Source organism: Leopardus geoffroyi, chromosome D1 (assembly GCF_018350155.1).
Source record: "Leopardus geoffroyi isolate Oge1 chromosome D1, O.geoffroyi_Oge1_pat1.0, whole genome shotgun sequence".
Classification (NCBI taxonomy): Eukaryota; Metazoa; Chordata; class Mammalia; order Carnivora; family Felidae; genus Leopardus; species Leopardus geoffroyi.
In genome coordinates, this window is record NC_059329.1 from 81,365,822 (window position 1) to 81,393,222 (window position 27,401).

At 37.0% G+C, this 27,401-nt stretch overlaps 1 protein-coding gene across 2 annotated transcripts in view; it reads left to right on the forward strand.

The window, feature by feature from the left end:
* Positions 1-27,401, forward strand: part of ANO3 (anoctamin 3) — a 424,570-nt gene that overhangs the window by 174,877 nt on the left and 222,292 nt on the right. The gene's annotated exons all lie outside the window — the stretch shown is intronic.

A 27,401-nucleotide genomic window follows, 5' to 3' on the forward strand; every position in this document is an offset into this window, starting at 1 on the left:
TGCTGTGAGTCCACATAGCTCTAAGGTGCTTGGTTCCAAATCCAATAAGCTGAGATAACGTTTTAATTTCATTTCTGTTTCCATGCAGAATGGGTCTTTTAGAAAATGTAGTCGCATCTCTGTAAGTCTGGGACGTGTTTGTTTTGAAATTCTGAATTCTATAAGTATTAAATTCTACCTGAGTAGACAAAAAAATCCTGGGGACAAAGAACCCTTGTCTAAAAGTGCTGAGAGAACTCTGCCTCATCACGATGAATACAAATATTAATGACAGCACTGTGTAGCTTATAGAATGAGCCAGAAGAATCTATGAATTGTGAATTTCCTTTAGTAATTAAAAGTGAGCTCTAACATCAGATTCTGAATAATATGTGTATCACAGTTTATGTCAACAATCTCAATATGAATGAACCCCTATTTTAAAATTATACATTTCCTGGAAAGAAAATTGGCAAAATTCAATTTCCTTTATTCTTCCCTGATTTTGTATGATATAGTACCTTTGACCAGTGCCATGTGTGAAGAACTGACAGAAAGCAAAAAGAGGAAGGGGGCAAAGAGGGAGAAGAAAAGGGGGAGAGGAAAAAAGGGCTCCTTTTGAAGAACTTGCTTTTTTTTCTGATACTTTACGTTCAAAAAAGCACAAAGATCTGTAGTTCTGGCATAATTCACTCCTCCCCCCAACTTACAGGGCCCATTTCAGAGAGCAAAATAAGGACTCCTATATTTTTCTTTTCTCAATCAGTTAAAAAGGACCCTAAAGTAACACATCTTCTCAAATGAAACAAATCTGTGTATGTTGTGCACACGCATGTGCCGAAAGCGTGGAGGTGAGTAGTGGGAGAGTGAAGATGAGACAAGAGGCAGAAGATGAATTGTGAAATGCTATCAGATTTCAGAAGGGAATCCTGGACATCTTTCAGAATCTGTGCTGTCTGGAAACATTTAAATGTCAAAGAAATGATACCATTTCTCTTTGATATTTCTAATTTTCAGTCCCTTCCTCCTGTTTCACATCCCCCTCCTTCTCTAAATGTTTTGTCTGTTTCAATTTGAGAGCTCTAAGCCTAACAGGTCTAACAAAGCTGATTCTGTCACACTTTGCTTTTTAAAAAAATTTTTTTTAATGTTTTATTTATTTTTGAGACAGAGAGAGACAGAGCGTGAGCAGGAGAAGGGCAGAGAGAGAGGGAGACACAGAATCCGAAGCAGGCTCCAGGCTCTGAGCTGTCAGCACAGAGCCCGACGCGGGGCTCAAACTCACAAACCGCGAGATCACGACCTGAGCCGAAGTCGGACGCTCCACCGACTAAGCCACCCAGACACCCCATACTTTGCTTTTTTAAATAGGAAGCAACAACACATTGTCAGTTACCATTTTTTATTTTTTATTTTTTATTTTATTTTTTATTTTTTTTTAATTTTTTTTTTCAACGTTTATTTATTTTTGGGACAGAGAGAGACAGAGCATGAATGGGGGAGGGGCAGAGAGAGAGGGAGACACAGAATCGGAAACAGGCTCCAGGCTCTGAGCCATCAGCCCAGAGCCCGACGCGGGGCGGGGCTCGAACTCACGGACCGCGAGATCGTGACCTGGCTGAAGTCGGACGCTTAACCGACTGCGCCACCCAGGCGCCCCACCATTTTTTAAATAAACTTTTGTTCTAGTGTCCTTGGCAACCCTGCAGGATACACCTTTAATTGTAGCTCTTTTTTCCCATTGTGTCTGACTTTGTTTCTTAATCCCAAATTACATACATACTCAACACAGTACCTGCTCGTAACTTTATCTTCATTTTTCTCTTCATCCCCATATAAAGAACATCTTCTTCCATGTTCCCTTCAAACCGTATTGACTACTCTCTTGCGTACTGTTGTTTTCTAAAATTGAAATCTTCCTAGTTCCCACTGAACCATCGTGTGGGAGTTCATTCTTGGATACTCAAAAGAATTCAGTTTGAACATCCAGGGTTCTGCCTCCTGGCACCCTGCTGGTTACCAAGAGAGAAAATGGGATCCAGCAAGTGAACACCTTCTCATCTTTTCTCTCCCTCTATATACTCAGACAGCTCTTTGATATAAGGATACAATCTGTTCTCAGATGAAAATTAAGTTGCCCTTTTTAGAAAAGCATATGCTCTATGAGTGTCCAAAACTCTTAAAAATGGATTGCTGGCCTTTTGTCTTCTTCTTGATGAACAGTCAGTCATTCAGACCTGGAAAAATTGGACTTAATATTTTTTTTATAAAAGAAGTTACTGCACATTTATAAAGGGTAATGAGTAAATTGAATTTCCTTTTAATTTAATTACCAATCTTTAACAGTGCTTTTATACTATTTTAGTATTTTTTTATTGGATACTGATTGATTTCACAATACACCAGACACTGTCCTAAGTCCAGCAGTAAACAAAACAAAAATTCGGATTCTCAGGGAGTTAATATTCTGTTTGTAGAGAGAGAGAGTAGAAGTAAGGAAAACGCATAATATGTCAAACAAATGGTGACCAGTGCCAAAGAGATAAAAATTAAAGCAGGAAAAGGATCCATGAAATGGAGGAGTAATAGTCAAAATTAAAAAAAAAAATTCTTTATTTATTATTTACTTTTGAGAGAGAGAGAGAGACAGCGAACAGGAGAGGGGCAGAGAGAGACACACACACAGAATCCAAAGCAGGCTCCAGGTTCTGAGCTGTCAGCACAGAGCCCGGTGCGGGGCTCAAACCCACAAACTGTGAGATTGTGACCTGAGCCAAAGTCAGACGCTTAACCGACTGAGCCACCCAGGTGCCCCATACTCAAAATTTTAGATTGAGTGGTTGCTGAGCATTTTTTATAAAAGATTTGTTTTTGAATATGTTGCTTTATAGAAGGAGGAATAGTAAAAGATTATAGAGTATTTGGAAAATTTTTAAATGTGATAAGAATATGAAGGATAACAAAGCATAGACTACCACCTAGAAATTATAAGTTTTATCCTACTGGTTTATTTCCTTCCAGTTGTTTTTCTAAGCCTAAGGATTTATACATACAAATGTGCGCATACATTTATATTTGCATACATGTATATAAACACAGACACATAGCGTAAGGGTTTTTTGAAAAGTCACTTCTATTCACTGTTGGCGGTTATAGAGTATATTGGTAAGAACTTGGATACTAGGACCAAATTGTTTTGGCACAAAACTGTTCTGCTACTAATTTTGTGTTCTTGGACAAGTTATATATGTATGCTGGTAAACCAAATCTGTAAAATGGAATAATAATGGCACCTGGCTCACAGTGTCACAAGGACTAAAGAAGTTTTAAGAACAAACAGGTGTATATGCACATATAAGACTTCTACACCTACCCCAGCAAAGTATATGAGTGGTATCAATTTTACATGGTTCTTAGATCTTATTTGCTTTCAGGTTCATGGCTGCGTCATGGGTATTTGTGTTTGCCAGATCTTATAGACCTAGGTAAATTAAAGAGCATTGAATAAGGATATATGGTCGAAGGTCTAAAGACTCATATTTCTTTTAGGCTCGTCTGTTTCTGGAATCAGTAGTTCATTTTCGTGAGAGGAAAGGGCTCCTTCATCAAACAGTTACTCTTTCTCATTTCTATTTCTGTTTGAGTGGCAAAAAAGCCATTTATGGCATCAACTCTTATTTGATAGGATAAACATCACATTTAGAAGTTGAAATATATTAAACATTCATGATTTGCTATGGCAGTGGCAAAGCAAGATGTTTTTCAGTCCCTCATAGGAGGTATTACAAGTGAAAGGATCCACAACTTGGATGTACAGATCATTTTAATGCTTTTGTCAGTTTCTGGAATCAGTCTTTATAACTGATCCCTTAAAGATCAAGAAACCTGGTCTTTAGGAAGAAATAAATCAAATTTCAATGGAAACAAAAAAGGTGAGTAATGATCTCTTTTTTTCCATTTCAAATTATATAATTTATTCAGGTTGACCTTTGAAATTAAATATTGTATCAAGATTTTGATAATAAAAATGATATATTCCTATTCCTTGAGAGTATAAAGAACTCTTTTTACTCATGTGCCATATAGTTAGACACAAGTGCAGACATTTATCTGCAAATAAGTTATTAATAAGTATTTGGTGTTTGGTGGAAAAATTAATGTTAAAAACATGAATGAGTGAGTGGGTTATTGCTGGCTGCAACACTTAAAGTAACAAAACTACAGGAAATTTAGTATTTCCCCCCCCCCCTTTTTGTGTGGCTCAAGCACGGTGGTAAATACTTTAGAGGGTACAGAATAAGACATGCTTTTATGCTCGAGTAGTTTGTGGTTTTGTTTTTGAATAGAGAAAGGGGAGAACAGTAGAGGTGCATAAAGCAGTGAGAGAAAAATTCATCAGGAGAATTATAGGAGAGCTCTTATCACAGGACAAAGAGTAGCAGAAACATTATTTTCAGCCAGGGAGGATGTTATCTCCAAAACAGCCAACAAAACCCCATGAGTATTGAGTCAGAAGCTCAAAAATTTATTTTGAAAGTGTGCATTCTCGGAAGTACATAATCATGTAACCAAAATGCAAAGAGTAGCATTGCATTAATGATGGTAAAGAGAACAGCGCCTAGAAGACTTTATAGAGGCCACTTGACTTTGAGGTAATTGAATTCAAGCACCACTTTGAATGTCAAAGAGCATGTATTTGATTTCCAAATGATAAGATTTCATTATAGGCACATGAACGGACGAGTGAGATCATTGTAATAGATCCATGAGCCTCCTAACCTCGGCCTCCACTCACTCCTCATGCTGCCCTTTGTAAAACTACACTCTGTTCTTAGTCATAGGCGCGCAAACAAATCCAGCCTCCATATCCATTAATAAGAGGTGTATTAACGATTGAAAAGACATGGGGAAAAGTAGTCACATCACAGATAAAAGAACTTTAGATTCTACATTAAATATCTGATCATGCCCTTTAAGCATATCACACTTTAATTTTTCACCCTTATCCTGAATGACCCATTTATCCCACTCAGCAAAATAAAACTCAGCAGTTGGTTAAAGGGAGACCATGTAAACATACCCCTTGAGGGTCTCAGTCTTTGTCATAGACTCTGGGTCTACAGTTCTCTTTTGTCTAGCAAGAGAGCGGGACACAGGATGAAAAGTGAGAGATGGCTAATGTCTGGGAAAAGACAAGAGCCCCGAATTTTTATTAGGATCAGAAGGCTTACAAACATGGTGATGGACATGCACAAAGAGACAATGAATCTGTGAACATTAACTTGTAACTTGTGGACGTGAGCAAAAGGGGGTCTTAAAGATATTCGGGGTTAGAGGTTTGGGTTAATAAAAAACAAAATCTGGGCACTGGGCGGTAGGGCAGAAGGTTGTTTACAGCAGACATGAGACACCACCTCTGTTTATCTTAACTAGCCTTGGGGATGAGACAAGTAGGACAAATAACCTCAGAGTTAACAAGCCACTTTTCTTTTGTTAATCATCTTCATTCTGGGCTGCTACACCTGCAGCGCAGTGGTCTATAGCCCAATTTACCTGCTTACTTAACTTGGTCCTTCCTTCCTGTGAAAGAAGCTTTCTGCTATAGTACTAAATTGTGGTGGGGGGGGCACTTTCACCCTGAATACCTAATCTTGTTTATTTCGTATACCTATGTTCTATATTGGTGCCTTTGCACCTCCCTATTCTGGGGCCTTTGCCCCTCCCTCTCTATTCTGGGGCTCTGCACCCCCTCTCTGTTCTGGGGGCCTAAGCCCCCTTCTGTATCCTTATTCACCTAATCTTGTTTACCTAAACTTGGCTGTGAGCATCCTATAACTTTGTACTTCTTTATGCCTTGTTAACCCATTGGTGTATGCCCACGGGATTCCTAAGCTTATTCCCCACAAGTCTTTATTTACATAAGGATTTTTCCTCAAAACTTATTTACCCAGCAAAAGTAGGTCTCAACGTAGAGAAAGAATCTATGATTAAGAGTTGGAAAAAAGTAGTGCTATTCTAAGAAAATAAGCCTGACATCAGTACATTATTTAAAATGGAGGGATATATTGGAATGTGCTAGAAAAAACAATAACTATTGATTGTCAGCTATGATTTAGAACTTAATAGTAACTCTCTGGTAAAATGAAGAATGAGTATTTTATTTCTAGAAATATAGAGTGGATTTATATGTAAACCTTTTTTCTTCCCTTGGAAAAATACCCTTGACAGCAAGAAAAATCATGATTGTATTCATTGTTTTCAAATTGCATTTTCAGAAGATCGTATTGCCGTTTCTATTGATTAACGTATTCATTCTGTCCTGCCATAATATCTGAACTCTAGCCAATAGATACTAATTCAGCACATATATCATACACACACACATTCAATATGTGCAGAGAGCTTTCTGTGCTCAGCAGCTTCATCAGAAGTGAGATGGTAAAAACCATACAACACTTCAGTTTGTATTTCCCAAGTGAGAAGTTCCAACACAGTAATTTGGGCTGTACTGCTACTGTAATAATGATGGCATCCATACAATCAACATGCAACCTTATGGTTTTCAAAGCAACATTCTCTTCATCACCAGTGGCCGATCAGAGACCTTCCCTCTCCACTTTGCTAGGATTTCCAGAGATTAGAAATTAATTGATAAGAACATCCTCTAACACCTCACACTTGGCTCCTCTCCTCTTGTCTCTCATGTACCCACTCTGATAATCTCAGATAAAAATAAGCATGAACTCCTACTTTAAGAAAATTTGATAAAAATTGTATCATTTCCTAAAGCTAGATACCTAAGGAGAAACAGTTCCAGAGACAGGTTGGTTAGTCCCCAAATGCTTTTCTACTGTAGAATTAGTCATCATATCTCAGAAGTAACATGAATATTCTCTCAAAGCCCACTTCTGTCTAGTAGCAAGCTCACAGCAGTTATGAACCTAGCCTTGTAAACCCTAGTTTTTCTAGCTCCTTGAGGATCTCCAAAAATGGCACTGCTTATATAATTAGAAGTGTGTGTTACCCAAGCTGGAGACTGCCCTCCTTGGTTATGAGAACACTGGCATTATTTGAGAAGTTGAAGAAATGCAACCCCTCACCCTATTTTTTTATTGCTAATAGTTTTACTGCAATGGTGAATCCTTATGGGGAAATCGCATATATCCTAATCTATAGGACTTCGGTGAATATATATCTGACTTGATATATCCATAAATGGCATTTTTACTGTGATCTTTAGTGTTAAGTTTTAAAAATGTATTCATTCAGAGACTGCAGCACTTTTAGACGAAGACCACACTTTCCAAAGTGTGGTCCTGGGAATTCTAATAAATTGAAGAAAATAAGAAAAGAGGTTAATGATCAAATGAGGTAGGAATTTATTACTTAGTATTTACTGTCCTGTAATCACATCTGAGGTGGATAGTAATAAAAATTAGCACATTGAAGACACAAATAAGTTTTACCAAGCTCCTGGCCAAACAGATTTTAAACAAACTTGTTTTCAACCAAGTTATACTAACATACTGTAAAAGAATTCCACAAAACATGCCTTGAGAATTTTTAACCGAAGAATGGGTCATGAAAACCACATATTCTATCATGTTTAACTGTGACTAGAGCTGTGAGAATCTTTACTTATTTCTGCTTTGGATGATAGAGTGGATATTCTACAATGCATGTCAGAATGTTTCTGCCACTTTAACTCAGGTTACCATAGTGGGTTGTTTTAGGAAATTACAGCAATTTATATAATGAGTTACCCCCATCCTAAATGACTATGAAATTATGACATCTAACATGTCAAACAGTATTTTCACACAATTACTTTAGGTTGCCCTTAAAGCACTGCATTGAAAAAAGAAACCTAAAGCAAGTGGTAAGATTCAGCCTGAACCAAGAGAGAAAAAGAATTATTCAGACTCCTGATTAAATATGTGCACTGACTAAAATTTGCTTATTTCAAATCTCACCAAAACTACTAGGGTGTTTGTCTTTCTCTGATTGATTTGTTTCCCTGAGAATAATACTATCTAGTTCCATCCATGTCATTAGAAATGGCAAGGTTTTAATCTTTTTATGGCTGAGTGTATATGTGTGTATATATATATATATATGGAATATATATGGAATACATATATATGGAATATATATGAAAAAATTTGATGTATACACAAATTTTTTTCTTCTAAGTTTTTCTTTAAATTCCAGTTAACATGGAGTGTAATAATAGTCTCAGGTATAGAATTTAGTCAGAGAAAGACAAATACCATACAATTTTCACTCATAGGTGGAATTTAAGAAACTAAACAAAAAAGCAAATGGAAAAAAAAAGAGGCAAACCAGGAAACAGACTCTTGACTATACAGAACAATCTGATGGTTACCAGAGGGAGGTGGGTTAAGCAGGTGATGGGGAACAAGGAGGGCACTTGTCATGATGGGCATCAGCTGATGTGTGGAAGTGTTGAATCACTATACTGTACACCAGAATCTAATATTATATGTTAACTAACTGGAATTAAAGTAAAAAAATTTTTAAAGAAAAAAAAAAAAAAAACTAAGAGGGCACCTGGTTGGCCTACTTGGTTAAGCATCCGACTTCGGCTCAGGTCATGATTTCGCAGTCCATGGGTGCGAGCCCTGTGTCAGGTTCTGTGCTGACAGCTCAGAGCCTGGAACCTGCTTCGGATTCTGTGTCTTCCTCTCTCTCTGCCCCTCCCCCACTCGTGCTCTGTCTCTCTCCATCTCTCAAAAACGAATAAACGTTAAAAAAATAAAACGACTAAGGATGTGGAAGTAAAGGATTAGAAGTAATAAAATGCAACAGAGTAACAACAATAGCTAACCCTTATATAGGGCATACTTTGTGCCAGGTGTTGTTCTCAGTGCTTTACAATAACAATTGTCAATAGATGCCCTCAGAATCTGCAAAAGGCAGAGAAACAAGTAATAGTTAACTTTAGACATGAGGTAGTTGAAAGCTGTGTGTCTGGAGAAGCCAACAAGAATCATGCCTATCTGCTTCTAGAACTTAGAAAACGTCAGGGATTGTAAACACCAACTCTGACTGGGATACATGGGTAGAGTTTAGAGAGGATTAACTGAAAATCTTTTAAAAAGAACACTCCAATGCATCCAAATACTCAGGCACAATTCCCAGTTTCTGTTGATGTTCTTTTACCCCTGTTCTCTTGCAACTAGTTTATCACTCAGTTCCTCAGTTCTACCCCCAAAATATGCCGTTATTCCTTGTTAATCTGATTCCAACACCATCATTTCTCACCTAGATTAATGCAGTAGCCTCCTCATTGGCCTCTTTCTATTCTTACTTCTTACACTCCATTTTTCCTAAGTGTGGTAGCATTGAGAGTCCCTTTCAAAAAACATCAAAACTAGGTAAACGCAATGGGCCTCATTCTCCGAACTTCTTTCATTGGACATTTGGCTTCTTCTGTGAACATCTCCCCTGGGAATTCCACCTTGCCTGATGTTATTCTCTAATAATTCTACCTTGTTTGGGGTGCCTTGGTGGCTCAGTCAGTTAAGCGTCTGACTTCGGCTCAGGTCATGATCTCACGGTTTGTGAGTTCGAGCCCCACGTCGGGCTCTGTGCTGACAGCTCAAATCCTGGAGCCTGCTTCGGGTTCTGTGTCTCCCTCTCTCTCTGCCTCTCCCCCACTTGTGCTCTGTCTGTCTCTATCTCTCTCTCAAATATAAATAAAATGTAAAAAAAATTTTTTTAAACAATTCTATCTTGTTTAATCATGTTCTTCCTTCTCTGGTCTCTTAACCCTTGTATAGTTAGTCTTGAATGTATGTTTTTCTCAAGCTGTTTAATGCATTTAAATTTTCTTTCTTTCTTTCTTTCTTTCTTTCTTTCTTTCTTTCTTTCTTTCTTTCTTTTTTTAATACCTGCTTAAATCCTACTTACTCTACAAAACTTTTCATTCGTGGTACTGGCACTTTTAATTTAGAATTATATAACATATGATACATATGTTATACTTAGGGGATCCTGGGTGGCTCAGTCAGTTAAGCTTCTGATTCTTGATTCTGGCTCAGGTCATGATCTCATGGTTGGTGAGATGGAACCCTGTGTTGGGCTCGGCACTCACAGCACAGAGCCTGCTTGGGATTCTCTCTGTCTCTGTCTCTGTCTCTCTCTTTCTAAAGATCTTTATTTTAGTCACAGGTTTCAGGGATTAGGGTGTGGACATCTTTGGGAAAGGGGTGTTATTCTGCCCCTCCTAGAGGAGAACTGGAAACATCAATATGAACATATCAAAGTTCATACATACACCATTATGTTCTTCCCGGTCTGGTCTCCAAAATCCCCTTCCCCCTGTATGCTTAGTCCTGAATACCTGCTTTTTTTCTCAAGTTGTTTAGTGCATTTGAAGTGTCTGTTTAAAAAAAACTGTCTAAATCCTATTTATTTTTCAAAAATGTCCATTGTGATAGTTATTTTTAACTTAAAATCATGTAACGCTTGATACATGGAGAGTAATGAAAAGAATATTTAAGCTATGACATATGTACTTACATGTATATGTATGTGTTTGTGTGTATATGTGTGGGGATGTATGTAATTTCTTCACTTTTTGTGCTGGGTAAACCTAGAAGCTAAGGTGCCCGGTGGCAACAAACACAAGTGCCCGGTTCTTGATTTTAAAGACCATCCTCCAGTAAAAGAACCAGGATCCTGTAGAAATGCTTAGACTAGGGCAGGGGAAAGACATGGTAAGTCTGGAAAAGCTTGTGCTAGAAAATAAGAATGTTCTCAAAGAATATGAGGACATGTAAAAATGACACAGGCCAAATCTGGGGTAATTTTAGCATTAAAATAAATAACGATGATAATGGATTTAACTTATTGAATAAAATAAGAATCTACGATTCCATATTTATATACATAAGTATGAATAAATATATACATAAGTTGGGGGTGAGGCAAGGCTTTCCCTTACATTATAAAGCAGAATTAAGAATGCAGAAGGGATGATAGAGATAGGTCACCTTTTAGTAATCATCATATTGCTGGTCAGTTCAGGTGGAATATTCAGTAGAGGCTTAGGCTGGTGGGAGGAAGTGTGATGAAGAATATAATTTGCCATAATCTGACATTATCTTTCCAAAAAATACTAATCAATTACAAAGGAGATATGGTGGCTTGATTGTTTGGAGAAACCTGGCTGATACTAACCTGACCAAGTGATCTGCATTCGCGTCACAGTGGTGCAACTGAGTTGACATCCTGAACCTACTGACTCAATGCTCTGAGAAGAGTGTATTTTTGTGGTATTTTTGCCAGGAATTTCTTACAAGAAAACACCAGACAGATTCAGGTTGAGGTTCATTCTACAGAATATAAAGGTTATAATCTTTAAAACTCAAAGACTTGAGAAATATTCCAGAATGGAAGGCACCAACAAGACAACTAAATATGTATTGCTGGATACTATCCTGGACCAAAAGGAAAAAAGAAACATTGTTGAGGTAATTAGTAGCATTTTAATCACATCTGTGGACCATACAGGAGTATCTTATCAATGCTGATTTCCTGAGTTGGAATATTGAATGGTGTATGTAGAAAAGCGTCTGATATGTTTTAGAGAGGAGGTGATGCACTCAAGTATGTAGGAATGGTGAGGCAGCATGACAGTAGCTCTCAGAAAGTTTTGAAAAGTTCTCATAATAATTTGTGTTGGGGATAGAGAGGAAAAGGGAAGGAGAGAATGGAAAGTGATGGATGAATTGGTCCAAAGTGGTAAGGATGCAGGTGATCAGAGTTGAATCTGAGAACTTCCAGTTCTTTTTTTTCCGTATCTCTTAACCTCTCTCTCATTACATCTCTTTTCCATTTTGCCCTACATTCTGTGTAATTTATTTGTTTAAATCCAGTACTTTAGTTCTTTCTTTAGCTATATCCAATCAACTATGTAACTTCATTGAGTTTTATATTTTAATTTTTATATTTTTTATTTCTAAAATTTCTTATGGAATTTCTTAAATCGAAAGTTTTATGAATACTCTTTGCTTGTTCATCTTTTTGAGTCTATATTTTATTTTTAAACATTTTGTTCTTAGTTACTTTATGTTCTTTATGTTATTCCAGTATCTGAAATCCTTAAGGATCTAAACCTGTTTTTATTTGTCCTGATTTTCATTAGTAGAGGTTCATTTCCTTTTCTCTTCGGGCAATCTTTGTTGTGTCTTACATTTGGGAGATCTTATTTGATAGGAGTGCCATGAAGGCTTAAACCAGGAATGCATTTGTGTTTTTCTTTTGTTGGGACCCTGGGGGCTATGTGCCTGGAACCACTTTTCCCTGCTTTAACTGCCTAAGCTTAATGTGGAAATTGTAACTTCAGGTCCTCACTTTGGAGTGGCCAAAGGTCTAGACTCCTGGGTAACACAGGCTTTCATGTTCTTACCACTCACTATCTCTGGTTATTTCAAATTGTGGTTAGTTCTTTGTTTAGTTGTTGTTCGATGTGTTTTGTTTTGCTATTTTTTTAGCTTTAGAAAGTTTTATTACTTCCTACAAACCAAGAAATACATTACAATATGTTTTAACCAGAATCTTCTAGCAGAAGAACCCTTCAAAATGTCAAGAATTTATTTATGCAAAAAGAGGAAAATTGAGTATATAATGTTTTAATGGTCTTCCTAAAATTGTCTATAAATAACACCAATGTTGTATATTCCTTATTATGTTGGCATTAGCACAGAGTTCCACAAAAAATAGTTGATAGTAAAGTGAGTAACTAATGAATTAATGAAGGTCTATTTGAAATCTCATCACAATAGCCTTTAATGTATCTAATAGTGGCTAAAATTTACTAAGCATTTAAATATGACAAGCAGTGTTCCAAGTCCATGACATGTAATATCTCATTTAAGCCCTTGTAATGTATGTATGACTACTTACTAACCATTTCCTCATTTTATGAGTGAGGAAACAGACTGAAACAGCTAAATGAATTGCTTAACATCAAACCTTATATGTGGTCCCATTATGGCCAATTTTTTTTGTCTACTGGTCACAGAGCCACGTGAAGGCACTGCTGATGTCCTGCTTTGAGAGAAAGCTGACATCTACACAAAGATGTATTATGTAAGATAAATAAATAGATAACTAAATAAATGTGTACACACGTGTATACACACGCACACACCCTATACACACATCTTTCTACATAACCTTCTTTCTTAGATTTTTCTAGTAGGATTCTGCCATGTAGACTTTGCTCAAATAGAGTAGTGTTGGGCATTCTGTACCCTGTTAGCACTTGAAAGAAATATTGAGGGAACATTTTATACTTGAGAAAAGCTAAAATTTTGAGGCAAACCTAGAGAAGTCCCTGTCTTCAGAATGCAAAATTTAGTGCTTAGAGGTAAGGCCCCCCCATATTTCTTCCTAAGCAATGAATCCTTAGGACAACTTTGTTTGATATGTTAAATTAATTTATAAACTGGAATATTTTTAATTTTTTTCTATCTCCATAGCAATAAGATCAAGCCAATGTCAGAAAGATATTAGCAGCTACTCCAAATATGATTTTTCTCCCTCTCTTTGTTAGTGAAAAAAATATAGAAACATAATGGTACAGCACCGAATAAGAACATATATTAAGACTGCCGAGGTTTAAGTCTTAGCTCTACAACTCATTCTGTGGTCTTAGACTAACTTAACCTCTCACTGCCTCAGTTTCCTCACAAACATGTTGTGATTATTATCAGTACCTATCTTATAAGGATTTTATGAAGTTTAAAGGCCAGTGAATATAACTGACTGACTGACTGAATGAATGAATGAATGACTTAAGGGTCTGATACATAAGTATCAGAATGGATGTGGTTTTATTGTATTCCTCCAACCTTAGCCAAGCTGACCTGCTCATTTTCAAATGGGTACTCTTTGCAAATTGATAGCTATAAATACCATTCTTTAGAGACCTTATAAACTTTGATTAACATTTGAAAAGGATTTTCTGATTCCTATGAAAAGTCTACTTTACAATTATGAATATGTATTAGGTACCACATGTTTGCTAATTTTGTCTAAAAGTTGAATATCTCAAGTTACGTTTTATAGTGCTTTATCTTCTCATTATACATACTGAAAAGGTATTATTTTCTTCTTGAATAAAAAGCTATGAGGAATATTGAAATTCTAATTTTGTATGTACTCTGCAAAATTCTAGAATTTAAAAGAGGTTTATAATAAACGTAATGTATTTTTGAAATATTGTAATTAAAAGGCACTGTACATCCATGATGCCTAACTCAAGAAGTACGTACTAAGCTGTCTTTAGAAGTTCAGTAAGTGTGTACTAGTCTGAATTGCGAAGTAACGTTTGAAAGCAGATATGAAAGTTTAGTAAGAAGGAAAACAAAGAGGGCAATCAATAATTAACCACTTACTATTTCCTACCTTAAGATGGTTTTGTCTTTTACAAGTGTCTTCAAAGTGTTAGAATCTGTAGGATATGACTTTGTGGTTGGCAGAGAATAATGTATCAAATTCTTGGAATATCACCAGTAGTGTCTGTCAGGCTTTTTTTAGTGAAGCTGTTAGAAATACGGACTCAGATTACAACTCAAGCATTTCTATTGGATGCATGGTCAAGTCTCAGTAATTCAAAAAAGGATTATTTCTGGACAGTGTTGTGTACAGTGCAAATTATAGGTTGGAGAGAGTAGACACAGAGAGGTAAGAGACACATTTAGCAGGTGATTACCATAAGGTTAAAAAAAAAAAAAAAAAAAAGCACCGATGAGAAAAGAAAGAGACCTCAAAGCCTACTGCAAAACCCCCTTTGTCTTGATTTTTGTAGGAATTGGCATTATGCTGTTACAGATTGAGGCAGGGGAGAGACTGAATTAATTGAAAAGATTATATAACATAATCATTTCTTAAACTTTGAAACGATTTGATTATTTGGGCCTGGGCTTCTGTAGGCTTTATTGCTCATTAGCTGAATAATGTTGGATAATGACCCTCCCTCATACTTAAAATAGGAATAACGATACTCCTATTATGAAATCTTAAAGGGTGTGAAACTGCTTTGTGAATTCTAAAACTACACAGGTAAAATGAAGGAATCCAATATCCATCACTATCTTTCATGGATTGTGAAAATTTGCCTAGGGATAACACTGAAAGTACTTGAAACTTATTTTCTTCATTAATTTCTCCCTTTAGTTATTTCATTAGGATTAATTCCTAGGAATGAAATCGCCCATGAAGATAAACATCATTATGCTCTTACTATGTATTGCTGTATTATTTTCCATAGTGATTAAACCAGGTTTTGAATCTAGAAGTAGTATATAATTTTACCAGTTTCTCAGCTACCTCAACTGACCTGGGTTTTAGTGTTTATGTTTCTCCAATTTTATGATTATTAGAGTCCCCAGTGTGGTTTTAATTTATATGCTTTGGTTGAACAATATTTATAGTTGTTTTTATTTTATTTTTTTTATTTGAGAGCACAAGCGAGGGAGAAGGGCAGAGGGACAGAGAGAGAGAATCTTAGGCGGGCCCCATGCTTAGTGTGGAGCCAGGTACTGGGCTTGATCCCATAACCCTGGGATCATGAACTTGAGTCAAAATCAAGAGTCAGACACTCAACTGACAGAGCCACCAAGGCATACCATACAATTAATTTTTAAACTATATGTATTTTCTGTCCAGTTGCTTTTCATTTTTTAATTTACTAAATACCTTGATATTCTTCATGGACACTAATAAACAAAACATCTACTAAGTTAATTATTTGCATTAATGTTTTATTAATTATTAAAATTTATCATATTTGATAATTAACTTTTTATTAATTAACAATGAAGGACTTACATTGATAAATAAGATAATAAAAATTGACATTTTTCCAATCACATTTAATATTGATATCAGGGCACATGGATGGCTCAGTCGGTTAAGTGTCCAACTTCAGCCCAGGTCATGATCTTATTGTTCATGAGTTTGAGCCCCAGTTTGGGCTCTGTGATGACCACTCAGAGCCTGGAGCCTGTTTCAGATTCTGTGTCTCCCTGTCTCTCTGCCCCTCTCCCACTCATGCTCTCTCTCTCTTTCTCATAAATAAATAAACATTAAAAAATTAGTATTAATATGTTCCTAGTCTATTTTCTTTTTAATTTGTTACTTTTATGTATATTAATTTATATATATATGCTTATGTATAATTTTACACACATGTATATAATTTTCCTTGGTAATTTTTGTCTTCTGTTTCAAAGTTGGATATATTTCTTCAAAATATACTTATTTTGAAATGTGGTGGGAAAAGTTAGGTTCTGAACTGACTGACTCCCCTCCTCCCTGATCTCTCACCTTCCTAAAATTCTGTTACTTGCTCTTTCCTAGTTCTCTTTCTTATAATCTGACTCCCTTTCTCCTTACCTTTTTCCCTTCTTCTCATCCTTCCTTCTTTGTCTCCTTTTTGTCCATAAATATGAGTCATTATCTTGAGTAATTTCTCAACTTCCCTCCCTGTATTATGTTCCTAAAGGACTCATCTCCTCATACTGTACCTCTTTCCAATTTTTTTTAAATAACTGAGGTACAGGTACAAGACGTGGTACTGAGTGTTTCATGTATATTATTATGTGTCACCATTAAAACAACTCAGTAGGTTGTTCATACCTGTGCTTTTACACATAAAATTGTAACTCCTGAATCTAAGTGATTTGTCCAATAATACAAGGCTCATAAATGATGAAGCCTAGAAAGATTCCTAGTGTTTGTTAAACTTTAAAGCCCTGTCTTAACTTTGATGCTGTATTGCCTCAGTCATCTAGGTTCCCCATTACTCTCAAACTCTGGTCATTCTCTATCCCCTCTCTCTATCCCTTCCTCTCTTTCTCTCTGCAGTGTCTTTCAATCCATCCCTTCCTTCTCATTCCTCATTGCATAAATTTCACTAACAGCTCACTGTATCTTTGACCAGTGCATATGCTACTCTCTACCAACCACCATCCATCCTTCATATATATATATATATATATATATATACACACACACACACACACACACACATATATATACACATATATATACATACATAGATATACACACATATATATGTGTGTGTGTATATATGTCCTTCTATATACCTTCATATATATATATATATATATATATATATCCTTCTATATACCTTCCTTCATGTATATTTGTGTATATATATGTAAATATGTATCCTTCTATATATATATACACACACATATATATCCATATATATATATAGAGAGAGAGAGAGAGAGAGAATATTCTAATATTCTTGGTATGATATTTGACCGTTACTGATAACCAAATTTTCCAGTACCTCATCATTCACTTCCTTTGGGAATATACTGTGAACTAAAAGATTTGTGATTTCATGAAAATTAACCTCTACCTTTTAGTTCCTATGCAATTGTTCCATCTGTACCAATCACTAATAACCTATAATTACTTTGGTGGATCCTGTATTTCTGAGAATGCACTTTTATCCTCCCCACTTTCTTTCCTTCTTTCTTTCTTCTTTCTTATTGGTGCTAGACCACTGTTTCAGGTCTTCTGTTGTGGAGGATAATCTGACTTTGCAAACAGTGGCATGGGGGTGGACAACAGAGAGCTTTAGTTTGTTGGTTCCCTGTTTATTTACATTCTAGATAGTTTTCTAGTTAATAGGGGTCAAAATTTAGCCATTTCTGGTAGTCTCTTTATGCCATGAGTCTCCTCTCATTTTTAAGACTCAATTCAGGGAAGCTTCCAAACAAAAAGATCGATGCATATACCCAGTTACACATTTTTTTTTCCTGCTTCTGAATTATTTATCTGCTTTTGCAGTTATAAGCTTGTTGCCTGTGCATGGACTTTGTAAGAATCTGGCCTTTTTAGTCAGGAAATTATAATACTTAAAAAGTAGTTAAGCACATGGAAGTGCTAAAAAATAAAAAGTGATACGGGGCTGGGCTCTGGCCAGGTCTTCATAACACACTAGCTGTTAGGCCTGTAGGAGTTCTAAGCCTTAAAAGCTTCTGTGTCCTCCTCCATGTGGTGGGGTATTATATTTGCTCGCCTGTGAACTTCTCACAATACGATTTGAAGCAAGAAAAGCATTCATTGTGAGCTATTGTTCAACTGAATAGGAAAAAAAAAGTTCTTTGTGATATGACTGTGTTCATTACAAAGAAAGGAAAGTTTCCCCTTGATGGTTTCAGAGGTGAAACTAGACAGAGGAAAATAGGTTTGGAAAGAGATTCATTGGCCATGTAGAGGTAACGGATCATCTACATTTATTGTTGGAGCTGATAAAAATTCAGTCAGACTTCCATCTCATGGGTTCTAAATCAGAATTTTGAGAGGTGAATATGGGAATACTTTTATTAACTGCCTTTCTCCCTGCCCCCGACACACACACACACACACAATACACACACTCATAGGCATTTTTGCACATGCTGCAATTTAAGAACTAATGATAGAGGCAAAAAAAGTAGGAGATTAAGGGATGAATCTTCAGGGAAGATTAAGGGATGAATTTTGGAAATATCTACATTTATAGGAGAGAAAAATGAAGAGATGGGAAATTTAAACTCAAACAAAAACAAAATGAAGACACATAAACATTAGAAAAATTAGTATCATTTAAACCAGAGGAGAAAATTTTCACCTAAAGAAGACACATACATTGCTATGTTATGCTGTATTAGTCAGGGCTCTCCAGAACAACAGCAACAAAAAAATAGGCTATATTTTAATAATTTATGCACTTGGCACATTTGATTTTATTTTTGATTTTCTTCAACTTTACATTACAGTTGTGCCTACCAAGAGTTGGATAATCAGTCCCCCTAATGGGATTTGGAATTGTTAAGCATATAAATTAGGGCATCCTGATTATTTATGACTTAATTACTTGTAGTCAATCTTGTTATATTAAAAAGTTACACTCAACTAAAGTAACCACTGTCTTTCTTTTGTAAAAAGGTAATTTAACTGGCTTTCCCTACAATTGCCATCCATGCAGTGCAAAAGTATTGGCATATATTGGTTCATGCAGTGACAGAGGCTCAAAAATCCCATTATCTGCCATATGCAAGATGGAGACCCAGGAAAGTGGTATAGGTCAAAGAAATGAGGGCAAAAGAAGGGGACCAATTTTACAGATTCCAGTCCTAGTCTGAATACCTAAAAACCAAGAGTAGAGTACAGAGGAAGACTGATGTCTCTGCTAAGCAGTCAGGCAGAGAACCAGCAAATCCTTTCTTCCTCCATCATTTTTACTATTTAACTCTTTTTTTCTTAATGTTTATTTTTGAGACAGAGAGAGAGAGAGAGAGAGAGAGAGAGAGAGAGAGAGAGAGAGAGGATGAGTGGAGGTGGAGCAGAGAGAGAGGGAGACACAGGATCCAAAGCAGGCTCTAGGCCCTGAGCTGTCAATACACAGCCTGATGCGGGGCTGAAACTCAGGAACCATGAGATCATGACCTGAGCTGAAGTCAGACACTTAACTCACTGAGCCACCCAGGTGCCCCTTTTTAATTTTTTATTTAGGCCTTAAACACATTGAATGATACCCACCCATGCTAGTGAAGACAATCTACTTTACTCAGTCTACTGATTCAAATGCTGATCTCTTCCAGAAACACCCTTAGAGACCCATCCAGAATAATGTTTAACCAAATACCTGAGCAACCTATGATCCTGTTAAGTTGACACACAAAAGTAGCTATTACAATCAGTAAATAAATAACAACAACATTGAGAAGATAACAGGTTTAGAAATTAGGAGGTCATTGGGGATATCCAGAAGGAAACTCTAGTCTTATTTGCAACAGAATTTAGGAGAGAGGTATAGGGAATTAGGTGTGAGGGCCAGAGGCCTGGAAGTTGAAGACTGAAACAAGATGTTTAGAAATTTGTAGTAAAGAAATAATGATAGACACAGATTCTAGCTCTGTTGTTAATATGCAGAAAAGTCCTTGGAAAGATTTCAACTGCATGATTTCAAATGTACCTTCTAAATCTAAAAAATCTATGGATGCATATAGGGCAACTAAGTACATGTGTCCTTCTAAGATTCAACCAGACCTCTTTATTCCTTCTGGTACCAATCACATGTACTTCATTTCATTGCTTTGTGAGTCCATGCCTTTTCCTGCTTATATTCTACACAATCTTCATCTTTTAGAACATTTTTTAATGTTTATTTATTTTTGAGAGTGAGAGAGACAAAGCATGAGAAGGGAAGGGGCAGAGAGAGAGGGAAACACAGAATCTGAAGCAGGCTCCAGGCTCTGAGCGGTCAGCACAGAGCCCAACACAGGGCTTGAACTCATGAACCACAAGATCATGACCTGAGCCGAAGTCAGACGCTTAACTGACTAAGCCACCCAGGCACCCCTACACAATCTTCATCTTTATCATCCCTCCAGCATCCATCACAGCACCAAACACTTCCCTGTGTACCTTGTGGCACTCAGTGAATGCAGGTTGAGCCCTTTCCCCAGTATTTCCTTCTCAAAAGACTCATAAACCCAAGAGCACTGCAGCGTGCCCTCTTTGAGAAAGGAAGAGATAGAGGGAAAGAAAAAAAGAAATCAATATCTGACCATAGAGGAAAGAGGCCAAGAAATCAGTATAAAAGATTCATCAGGCATAATACAATGAAGAGCCCCATGCTCCACCCCCCAGTGGATGGGGACCCTTGACCTTGTCTAGATTCCACCTTTTTAACAGTTTTAATGGATACTATTAATCAAAATTAAATTTCTATATCTCCAGTAGCAGTTGACATTTGTTGCCTTAATAATCAGAAGGCTTTAGATATTAAAAAGCAAATGTAAGACTGAATTTTGTTAATATGCTAACAAATATATCAGTCTAAAATAAAACAATATAATTTGGGAATTGCTATTGCCATAAAAAGATCTTTTTTTAAGTTTATTTATTTATTTTTGAAAGACAGAGAGCACAAGCAGGAGAGGGATCTGGGTGGGGTGGTGGGGTGTGGGAAGCAGGAATCCCAAGCAAGCTCCACAATGTCAGTGTGAAGCTTAATGCGGGGCTCGATTAATGAACTGTGAGATCATGACCTGAGCTGAAATCAAGAGTCAGATGCTTAACTGACTGAGCCACCCAGATGCTCCCCCAAAAGATCTTTTCTAAAAACCTCAAACAAATAAATGGTTAATGTGTATACTAGTAAATGTTTTGTTTTGTTTTTTTTTTTTTTAATGCTTTGGTAGAAATATAACATTATTTTTAGATAATTTAGATAAAACCTTTTGCCTGGAAACACAGTGAATTTACTTTTAAAATAATCTGCTAACAATATCCACTTGATTTGTAAAAGCATTTTAACATTTGTTTAAGTGACCTTTCTAAGTAATGGCATGTTTTGATCAACTTGATAAAAATAGCTGATTTAGCTTTTAGGATACCAAAAGTTAATTTTAACTGGTGAAATTTCACTAAGGATCTTCTGTAAGTCACCTGCTTTTATTTATTTTCCCAAACCACTTGCATAGTCTATCGTTTTTAATACTTAGGTAAAATTCTAATATTTTCTAATTTGTGATAAAATATTTTCTACAGTAATTGCTAGATCTAGTTACTCATAGCTTGAAAAAAACTTAGCTAAATAAGAATTAGAAAAGTCATAAAATCAGGGAACTTTTGAGATTATCTGTTTTTGACATTATTGTACTCATAGGGAGACAGACTCAGAGAAGTTATAATGCTTGTTTGGATCATAACAGAGACTAGAACCCAGACCTTCCCACTCATAATTCCTTTTGTTTATGATTATCTAATACCCATAAAGACCATTCTGTAGATATTTCATTATATATTATGTATCCTTACATACTATGTTACTTCCTAAAAGATCTATTTCTGAGAAATGAGTTTTCTTTCTAGCTGATTTCAAATGATAAGTATTTTGTATATTATAAATAGGTTTAGAAGTCAGAAAATCCACAACAATTTTACAGAGTTAGAATGTTAATCAATGATATTTTGGCCAAATTGACAAACTAGTCAAAGCTCTGAATGTCCTAAAACAGTACTGACTGAGGCACCTGGGTGGCTCAGTCATTAAGCGTCCAACTTCAGATAATCTGGTGTTTCCTGAGTTCAAGCCCCATTATCAGGTTCTGCAGGGACAGAACGGAGCCTGCTCTGGATTCTCTGTCTTCCTCTCTCTCTCTGGCCCTCCCTAGCTTGCATGTGCTCTCTCTTGCTCTCTCTTTCTCAAAAATAAATAAACATTAAAAAAAAATGAAAATAAAAAACCCAGTACTGATTAATGTCTTTAGTAATAGAAGCTGGATTGAAAAAATTTTAATTAATTTCTGTATATTTTTGCAATTTTCTACAATTATCAATCTCATAGATAGTAATCAATAAATAAGCAAGCATACACCAAATACTATTTCTCCAGAGTCCTTTCATAGCTTCCCAAGGCTCCTCGAAACAACATCATATTATAGGAAAACTCCTATGGAATCTGAGGCCAGTCTGCAAACTTGGATAAACTCAATGTTAAAATTTAGTGTTTAGCCTGTGTGTGTGTGTGTGTGTGTGTGTGTGTGTGTGTGTGTGTGTGTTACTCACAACAAACTTGTATAGAAAAATATTGTTGGGGCGCCTGGGTGGCTCAGTCGGTTAAGCGTCCGACTTCAGCTCAGGTCACCATCTCACAGTCTGGGAGTTCGAGCCCCACGTCGGGCTCTGGGCTGATGGCTCAGACCCTGGAGCCTGCTTCCGATTCTGTGTCTCCCTCTCTCTCTGCCCCTCCCCCGTTCATGCTCTGTCTCTCTCTGTCTCTGTCTCAAAAATAAATAAACATTAAAAAAAATTAAAAAAAAAAGAAAAATATTGTTGCCCATTCTTTGCCCATGATAAACCTAAGGCTTGGGGGTCTGTTTGCTCATGGCAGCACCAGGTGCATCACCGGGCCCCTTTTCTGGTGACATTTCCCTCAAGTCCTTAGAGAATTCTTTCTCTAGCCTCAAATTCCCTTAAGCCTGTACCTGTCTGTACACTTCTCATACTTCATTGCAATTATTTGAAACTGTTCATTTCTCCCCTTAGACTGTGTATTTCTCAAGTATAAGAACCAAGTCCTATTTCATGGGTGTCCTCCTACACCTGACATGGTATCCTCAACTGTAGAGCAGGTATCAGTACATTGTGTGAAGGAGAAGATCAGTTTTCCTCTAGCCCTTCTATGTGGACTTAAATTTATTTCCATAATAATATTAATAACATAATAGTATATTATGTCCACGTATTGTGTTTTCATTCCACACCAAACACTTGGCTGAGCACTTAAAATGGATTCTTTTAAAAAGGGATTATCTTATTTATTTCTCACAACGACCCATACTAAAGGCACTGTTTTAGTATACTTGTTCAGTTGGCTTTTTCCTTTCCCCTGGGGATAGGAGACCCCTGGTACAGAACTTCAAGTTTCTCATTCTCCTCAGTTTATAGGACTTTAGGTGCAGCTGTTTATCATCATTTACTTACAGGTAAAGAATTTGCATTATGCTGCCTCAATCTCAGCAAAAGGACTGAGGAAGTTTCCAATAAGTGCACAGTTCAGATTGTTTAGTTCAATCAATTAAGTCAGACAAAAATACCAAAGATCAAAGACAGAGGACTATGGGCATTGTTTAGAAAGACCTGGGCCCCAATCTTGAATATCTGTGACCTTAAACAAGATATGTACTTACTCTGAACCTCAATTTCCTCAGTGGTGAAAACGATGCTAAATTTTTTCCCCTAAGAGATGTGATGAATTAGATCTAGCACCACAGGAGAGGTTTTATAATTTTGCATCTGGTCTCATAAAATGTCATTTTTTTTTTAGCCCATTTCCCTTTTGTACCAAAAACAAACAAACAAACAAACAAACAGAATTATCTGGAAGTTTTTCTAAAAAACAAAATATCAAAGTAGCCTAGGATCCCAAGATTTCTCTAAAAGTTTTTCCCCCCATAAAAACAGAGCTGAAGTTCTTTGACACAAACAGAACACATATTTGAAAGAATGCCACTATATTTTTATAACTTTTGAGAAGGGATGAAGACATAGTTGACAGAGGTGAAGATGTTTTCTTTCTCTAGTCCCTTATATACTGTGGCACATTCAACCTCTCTTACATTCTCCATTCCATGGTTTCTTTCAGCTCGAAAATGGTGAAGAAAACCTGTTCTCTTTGATTCTTCTCAATCACTATGAGGATGGATGAAAAAAGCCCTTGAAAATAAAAGGTGCCACACAAGAGTATTGTATTACATAAGAGACGTGTGATTAAAATCTGCAGAGCTAAATAAATATTTAGGAAAAGAACACTCTAAAAATATCCTGGTGCAATGCCAAGTGGCAGTCCGATTTGCAATCCACTAAGGAAGAATGTACCCAGAATCACACTCCATTCAAGGTTCTGGGCACGCTGGACTTGGAGGAAGCCAGATAGCAGAAGTGATTTTTAAAGCACTTAGAAGGAATTTTTGCCGGAAATAATGAACTCTCGGCCAGCATGTGATCGAGAGGAAAGGGCTTTGTGACTTTTCCAAAGACTTCTATGAATATAGTGTTACCTTTGGAGAGGAATGGGAGGAAAAACTGAGAAGAGGTAAAAAGTAGATTTCATGTGTATGGGCAATGTTTTATGACTTCACAAGCATGACCCAAAGTAAATTTAACAAAAAGTTAATATTTGTCAATTATATTGATATGCCCCGATTCAAGAGACCCCCCGAAAACAAACCACCAGAGTCCAGAGTCAAAGCCAAGCGGCTAGGGTCTTTTATTGCAGGTTCGAACCCGGTCCTCCGCGCACTCGTTGCCGGTGACGCTAAGAGGCCCCGAGTAAGGATCTTACAGCTTCTTTTATAGCCCACACAAACAAGTTAGGGACCTTTTTTAGGGGTTACAGAGCTGTTGTTGGTTAACATTTAAATTTGAACGCTCAGCAGAACTCGATTGGTTCCCGCCTTTATTTTAAACCATTCAGCAGAACTTGATTGGTTCCCGCCTTTATGTCAGACTACAACCGGGCACGCCCTGGCTGGTTTTGGGAATGGGGGAACGGGGAGGGGGGGGGGAGTCTTTTCTTTGCAGTTGTGAGTACACCTGGTAATTTTTCTCTTAGTCTCTCAATATGTCACTACATAGATGTTCACTATGTGCTATACTCTGTTTCTTTTGTGTATCCAAGATAATTAACAATTTTAAATTGATTTTCCATCAGGATCATGTGGCATACTACAGCATGGATAATGATGATTAGGACTAACTCCATGAAAGTAACTGTATAAGACATGAGGGAATGTAAGCAATGCTTTCACAGTCTGGTAGAGGTAGGGCTTCCTCATAGAGCCATGCAGGATGTGTCCTGCAAAAACCAAGGGGTGCTATTCATGTAGATTATCATGGGACTTGTGTCCCCTGGTATTGTCCCATTCATCAACCCTTGGAAGGAAAGGTGAAATGAAGAATAGAAGGAAGCAAAGTGCCATTTAGAAACTGAGATGAACTTAGTGGGCAGGACCAGTTTCCTGAATGTTTTGACTTTCAAATCAGTCTAGAAAGGTAACTAGAATCTGGGTAGACAGATAACTAGAATTTGGAGTACAGAGGGAGACAGACTTTCCAGGCAGATGTAATAATAAAGGCAAAGTCTTACAGTTGAGACCATAGGTTATTTATACATTCCTCCAGCTCTTAATTTGTCCAATACACTTTGTTACCTGCAAGAACTCAAAATCTCAGGAGAGGGGTGTCTGGGTGGCTCAGTTGGTTAAGAGTCGACTTCGACTCAGGTCATGATCTCGCAGTTCTTGAGTTTGAGCCCTGCATCAGGCTCTGTGCTGACAGCTCAGAGCTTGGCACCTGCTTCAGATTCTGTGTCTCCCTATCTCTCTGCCCCTTCCCCACTAGCTCGCTGTGTCTCTCTCTCAAAAACATGAATAAACATTAAAACAAAAATTTTTTAAAATCTCAGGAGATAAAATTGTGCTGACTCACTTTTTGTTCTCCTCCAGAGCCCAATTTTACCTTCTCTGTCCACCAGTCTCTTTCTGTGCATTTCACTGAGCACTGTTTAAAAAACATTTTTTTAATGTTTATTTATTTTTGAGAGACTTAAAGAGACAGAGCATGAGCAGGGGAGAGGCAGAAACAGAGACACAGAAGCCAAAGCAGGCTCCAGGCTCTAATTTGTCAGCACAGAGTCCAACACGGGGCTCAAACCTCCAAACCGTGAGTTCCTGACCTGAGCTGAAGTTGGCCGCTTAACCTGCTGAGCTACCCAGGTGCTCCTCATTGAGCACTTTTGCACTAAAGTCTAAGAATATTAGGTCTTACTTCTCTCAGGGCCCTTTGGTTTACAAAACAGGACTCTGCAGAGGGATGGTGCTTTCAGTGATAGAGCAACCTCCCCAGAAAAACCATTCTAAAACAATGCTTCCCCTTATTTGAGAGGTTTCAGTTATCCCCCATCAACTACAGAAAGTCTTTAAAATGCAAACTCCATAGCATGACTTTCAGACTCCTACTGATCTTCACCATTTCATCAAATTCTGTCCCATTGTCCATGTGCTACAGCTACTTTTAGTGCCTGCACTTTCTTCCTCTCCTGCTGGGTGTGGGTGGGAGCCCAGGCCTTCTATGCAAATAGGCCTCAATTACAGGCATCACCATTTACCACAGTTTTAATCTGGGCAAGTTTTTCCTCAGGGAGCTTTGGCTCTTTCTTTGCAAATGAGACAAAAGTATTTAAGGTTAAGGGTGATTGGTATATTTAAATGAAATAAATGTAAAGTGCTTAGAAGATTGTCTAGAGATACCAAACTCTCAATATATTTAGTTCCTTTTTTTCTCATTCATCTTTGCAGAGTCCTTTGCTCTTGTTGAGTTTTGAATAAGTCCTTCCCTTTCTCCTTACCCCCAGTGCCCCAGCCACACCATTTTTAAAAGATTTAATGTAACATTGTATCTAGCCCTTATCACATTGGAAAGTAAGCACCTTCCCCCCTCTTTATTCTGTGTTTCTTCTCTATACAGTATCAACTGCTTTCCTTGGATTTGAGAGAACATTATATTGGGTTCTAGACCTAAATTGTTCATTTTATAGTCTGCAAAGGCTAAACTCAATAAAACACACAGTATTTAGGAAAGTTTAAAAAAAAATACATTGGATCCTGCCAACCAAATATAGATTACTGAAATTATTTCTTTATTTGTGTCATTATTGCCACATTAACACCACTGTATTAAGTAAGGCCTCTGTACCCACAAGTAGTGATTCTGCAAAGCACAGATTGTTTTCCCTTTGTGCTTCTAATCTGGGCATTAACCCAAACATTTGAGGAAACTTAATATGTGAGGTC